This window comes from Haemorhous mexicanus, chromosome 1 (assembly GCF_027477595.1).
Source record: "Haemorhous mexicanus isolate bHaeMex1 chromosome 1, bHaeMex1.pri, whole genome shotgun sequence".
Lineage (NCBI taxonomy): Eukaryota > Metazoa > Chordata > Aves > Passeriformes > Fringillidae > Haemorhous > Haemorhous mexicanus.
The window spans coordinates 149,232,898-149,238,897 of record NC_082341.1 but is presented as its reverse complement, the minus strand read 5'-3'; the positions used below and the strand labels follow the sequence as shown (position 1 = coordinate 149,238,897).

Below are 6,000 nucleotides of genomic sequence, written 5' to 3'. Positions count from 1 at the left end.
ACTTGGTCAGTGAAATGCACAGACTGCATCCAAGTGCTCTTGGTGTGTATCATGTCCACATCACAAACTGTTGAGGCAGCTGGTAGATAGTCTCTTAAAATGTGGGTCACAGAAGGGGACGTGGAATGTGCAGACTTGCTAGTTGCATCCTCATTCTTCCAACGTTTTTGTCTTCCTCTGAGGCAGCATATTGAAAATAATTCAAGAAGTGCCAGTATGAAAAGACTTTGAGAAGTGACCTCCAGTAATTTATTTGTTACCTCTTACCTTCCTTTCTCATATTTATAGAAGGATAATATTTAGTAAATCATTTCAGTTCTTAGTCCAGTAGTCAAAAGATGCAGCTTAAAACAGCAAAGAAGGTAAATTTTCACTGAGGCCTCAGAGAGTGAACTGCAGTGGCTGGAACTTAGGCATTCCCTCAACTGCTCTGATTTTGGAATTGGATGGTTTCCTTCCTCAGAAGGGCAGGCTCTGGGGCTGAGGGGAGTTTCTTATAAAGACCCCCTTCTTAGACAGCACAAGTCACAGTCCTGAGGCTCTAAAATAACTGCTAACACATCTTAGCTCCTTTCCACTCAAGGACACAGCAGGACTCACAAAAGGAGCAACATGGACCCAAAACTTTATAAGGAAGATTACAAAAAACCTGTTAAATGAGTCAAAATATTCCACAGTTAAAAATAAAGCAGCTGACAAAGTCAATTATGAAAAAAAACAAAACATTCTACAAATCAAGTTTGGAGGGGAATTAGGAGACACAAACAAAAGGGGAAAGGAGGAACAGAAGGGAGACCAGAAGTTATTTGACATGATTAAATGATAACTTCCAAATAGCAAAATGAGTCAAACAAAAATCCTTTATTATATGACCCTAATGAAGCCAATAAACAGAAAGATAAGTAAACAACTGTTAAATAACGAGAAAATTAGGAAGGCCAAGATGGATTTCAAACAATAAATAGCTAATTGTGTGAAAACAAAGGAAAATCAGGGTGTCTGAAAGAGATCAATAATTGCACTGAATCGTCAAGGGCTGAAGGTTTCTATGAAGGAATATAAGCATTTGAATGAGAGGCTTAGCAGTTTTTTTGTAGAAGTTTCATGACAGAGACTTCTGGGTGAATATTTGCCTTGAACTTATTTCCTGGCATAGAGAGGGAAATGTCAGGAAAATAAATATTAACTTATTGATTGATAAATTTCATCAGACCCAAATGAGATACACCTGAGAGTAAAGGAGGGGAAAAATAATCTACAAAAATACGCATTTTGTCTTCAAAATGCCCACTCTTCCAAAACAGAAGGTAGGAAATGTCAGATGTAAACAACTGCATCTAAAATAAAAAATGTGTGGAGGGTATCTCAAGAGAGGGACATCCAGCCTGACACTTGCAGAAGAAAGTTACATCACCCTACTCCTTTGGAGTTTTTTTGTATGTCATTACTGTAGTGGATAAAGGAAATACCAATAAACACATATGTATTAAGACACATCACTTAGCATTTTGAAAGGTCTTTGATAAATAGTTTGAGAGCAGGAGCAAGCAAAGCCTACAGGGGAAGAGCAGGGCTGAGTGCTACTCAGTGCCATGGCCTTGACTACTAAGGTCTGGGTGAGCCTTGGGGTTCCCTCCTTTCTGTTGGTGAAATCTGCTGCAGTTTGTGACCACTGGGCCTGACACACTGAGGGCAGGTGGGACTGCACATGCTTTCTACACATGAATGTCACATCTGCACCAGGACTGCTGCAGGGACATTGCCACCTCTGTCCAGGACACATTGCACTCTCTGGGCTTAGTCAGCGTTTTCCTTCAAGAATCCAAAGAGCCCTGCAGAGACCAGCAAAGATAATACCTGTCAGTTCTGACTGACAGATATTGGGACTGTGGGGTCTGGGCACCCTGTGTGGTGGGAGATAACACAGCTGAATGAGATATTCCTGGTAGCAAAGCACAGCACATTGCTGTACCTGCAGCCCCTTTACCATTACCTCTAACAAACTCAGTTAATCTCACTTGCCTGCAGTGAGATCTGTTTGTTCATTCTCTGGCCTCTTTATGCATAATTGCAATCCCACAGAGACTGGATGTTTTACTAAAGACATTAAATGTGACCAGCAATCTCCATTAGTATAAGAGACCACACAGAGTTCCAAAGTGCCTTACATTAAGCCATTACTCCATTAAGGGCACTACTCCAATAGCTGAGGTTAAACTTCTCTGGTTTGTTTGCTTACAGAATGGCATCAACAGAGAGGGACATGATTTCCAGGTCCTAGGAGAAAACCCTCCTCTGCTATGTGTTGCCTCTGTAGACCAGGGTCACTTCCCCAACCTGGGACAGAGGTGTTTGATTTCCAGTGTGCAGCTGGAAGAGCAGAGTTCCTCACAAACCTTGTGGCATAGTAGTTAGGGTCACTCTGAGACCTTGAGAGCATGTTTCAAATGGCAGTATTCCTATGTCTAGGCAGGTGGATCATGTTTAATAAACTGAATTTTTTGTTAAGTACATCAATAAATCATTTAGTTATCAGAAAGTGGATGTTAGACCTCCCTTTAGGTATCCAAATTTGAAAATTTTACTTTAACAGAATCCATGGATTATATCAGTCATTATTCAGTTTCTGTTGGGGCAGATCAAGAGAGTTCTCACAGAGTTATTTTCAAAATTAGCCTGGAATATTTTTGGATCTTATATATAATTATTTAGGACAAGGCTAATATTTATTGTTCAGACTAACAGACTTGCAGTTCCCAAATGTTTTTCCCACAATGGAAGTAGAAAATGTTAACTCATATTGTTTATAAATATTTTTTGCCAACAGTGAAAAGATCACAGTTAATAAATAACACTTTGTAAAATATGTTTCTGATAACATTGGAACCTGTCTGAAAACCAGCTAATAAAATTTTGATAAAATTAGGTGGGTAGTTTAATTCTGGATATGTAGGATGGACTTCAGCTGTGTACACCACTTAACTTTAGCTTATGCTGAACTTATGCAGACCATATATGAGAATCAGATTTAAGAGTAACTAAAATTCCTGATTCAGTCAGTGGAGAGACACAGTATTTTTTAAGCAAAATTTCTGTTTTCATTTTCAGACTCCTCCTTTTTGTGTGAGGAGTGTGGTACTGTGTTCTTCTCACTGCCTGTGCAAACACTAGAGATAACCAGGTCATGTGTAGAAGTTTACAGTAGGTCAGCTGAGCCTCATCCATACAAATAAATGTATTCAAACCTCCTCACACTGGGCATCAAACTCAGTTGTTCACTCTAGGAAATCCTCCTGCCTTCAAGCTCTATACACAAAGAGAGAGGAGTCATCTATCCCCACAGGTAATAGCCCAAAATGTCTGTATTGTCCCCTACCAAGAGTCCAATCATCTTAGAGACCTTTTCACCTCCAGGGAAAGATGTTCTACCTCAGGCACCCAGGAACAGGTGCCTACAGTCAGATGATGGGACTCCTTCCAGAGGTGGAAATTTGAAAACAAGGATCATTTCTTCCTTATTTTTACCCCCATAGGTGTCCCCTCTTCTTTTTTATTCAATTACTAGCTGAAGTTTTTCAGGGATGCTTGATCCAAATATTTCATAAGTATTTCAACCTATTTGGGTTTGGGTATTATGAAATAGTAAAGTAAAATTTGCAATAATATATGGAGTTTTATTTAAGTAGTGTTATTTCTGTGGTTGTACCATTTTTAAAACATTTTCCCTCTCTTTTCTACTGTGTAATTTGGGGATTCATGAAACTAGCACTGGAAACAGAACAGGACTTTGGGAAAGAAGTCTGCAGTACATGCTTGTTGCACTTAAAGTTTCTTGCCTGCAGCTGAAATTGTTTTCCAAAGTACATCTCCTGTCTTACAGCTTTCTTACTTGCAGTAGCAAAATAGTCATTTAAAAAAAAATAAAAAAACAAACAAACCCCACAAATCTAATTTATTTCGTTCTGACAATCTCATCTGCTTAGGTCACACACTGCCACTGGCCATTGCTCACGTCCTTGTTAAATCATTGGAACACAAATTTGAATGTTGTGTGGTATTGTCTGTGCTGGAAAAATTCATTTAGAACATTGAAGTGGAGAGTTCTTCTCTGCAGTAAAGGTGTAAGCAGCAGGTATATATGTGAGAAGGTTTAGGGAATGAATGAGTATGGTTTAAGTCTGAGATGTCATTTGATATCAAATAAGTTTTGAATAAAACAAAATAAATCATCTCTGGACAGTTTTATTTTCTAAAGGTTCTGACATAGGTCAATGGTATATGAAAATATTTTTTCTCTCCAAAGAGAGAGTTTATGTCTGCAATAAGTCACAATATACATTGATTTACACTTTTTTTATTGCTGTGTTTGTCATTACTTAAATTCTTACCCTGCAAGTTGAATTTTAGTAGAAATAAATACCAGATGCCCTTTGGCCAAACTGTTTACAAAGTACACTGACAATCTAGTATGCCCTTCACCAGAGAGGTATAAAAAAAGTAGTTGGAAATACTATATGGATTCTAGGTCTGTTGGGTACTTATAATCACATTTTCTTAGTTTTTCTTTCTTTTGCATTTAATTCCATTTTTAATATTTGCTGCCAGGATTAAAATAAGGCCGCTTTCTCCCAGAATGGAAATTTCATCCTTTTTGTACACTGCTTTTAGATTTCAGAGATTTTATTAAAGTTTTCATTAAGGAATATGCAGTAATGAAAATGTGGAGGATTCAGATGATCAGCTCACTGGAGTGAGCTGTGACTCACTCCAAGGGGTGATTGTGACTTTGGAAATTTCAATTCACACAAAGTGTCATTTTTTTCCCTGAAAAGGGAACTTGGATGATCAGATGCCAGATAGGGCATCAACACTGCAAACTCAACTGGGGGAGCATCAGCCCAGTAAAAAGGGTGAGGTTTGTGCAAACCTCTGGTCACAAGCAGTGGTTCCAGAGTCTGATGTTGAGGCTGATGTAGTTTTGCCTCATCTAAAAGAGCCCATCTGGGGAGAGGGATTGTACTCATTGCAAGCTGTAGATGACACCAAATGGAAGAAACCCCATTTGGGCTCCCCAGACACTGACAGAGCAGCAAGTTGAGCAGTAGGCCATCAGGAGGTTGGAGACATGGGGATGGGATGTAACCTGCAAATGGCATTTCTCTTTTCTCTTTTCTGTTGTTGTCAATGGTTGCCTGAGAAAGCTTTACTTTCATCATTTCTCTTCCTAAAAAAAAAAAAAAAAAGAAAAAGAAAAAGAAAAAAGAAAGAAGCAAGTGGGAAAGAACAAAGAGCATGTGAGAAGAAGAAACCTAATGCCCTGTAAGGAGGTTGTTCTCACAAAGGAGGTACATACTTCAGCATGGTAAGTATACCTGCCATGGCCTGTTAATTTCTTAGTCCTATCACTGGCCATGAATACAGCAGGGCTGGGAGTGTTCCACCTCTCCTTCTTTCAGGATATTCAGGAACTTGGGCAGGGGCATTCAGCTTATGATGACCCAAGAGTCTGCAATGTGCTCTAGCGCTGAGAGGTCACACCTGAGACAGCCTAACCAAAAGTACAGACATAAGACATGGCTGGCTCTAAAAGCTGTTCAGTGTCTTCTTTGGCATCACACACATGGACACAAGAAGGCATCACTAACTGGGTCTATCTTCAAGCCAGGATGAAGGGTTGCTTTCACAGAACTGTTGCAGTATTTGTTGGCATTTTCTATAGAAAGCAGTGCAGCTAAATCATCTCTCTTACACATCCTGAAATTTAGCCTCACAGAAGGGTGAAACAATGTTTTTTTTTATCTTTTCTATATTGAATTGCATCCCTCTGAACATTTTTATAGATCTATTTTTATAAATTAGAATCCTCTCAAAAGTACATAATGTGTATTAACAGAAACTCATATTAGGGCAAGCAGACAGAAAAAGAAAAACTGGAAACCAGGCCCAAAGACCCTTAGCAATTTATGTTTCTAAATAAGAATAAAATCATTGTATTTTCTT

The 6,000-nt window shown here is 38.8% G+C and overlaps 1 long non-coding RNA gene across 1 annotated transcript in view; it reads right to left on the bottom strand.

The window, feature by feature from the left end:
• Positions 1–842: 842 nt before the first annotated feature.
• The window catches only part of LOC132338047 (uncharacterized), a 40,938-nt gene continuing 35,780 nt past the window's right edge, over positions 843–6,000 (bottom strand). The window contains exon 3 of the long non-coding RNA XR_009489345.1: positions 843–5,224. This is a non-coding gene — a long non-coding RNA (uncharacterized LOC132338047). The remainder of the gene's footprint in view (positions 5,225–6,000) is intronic.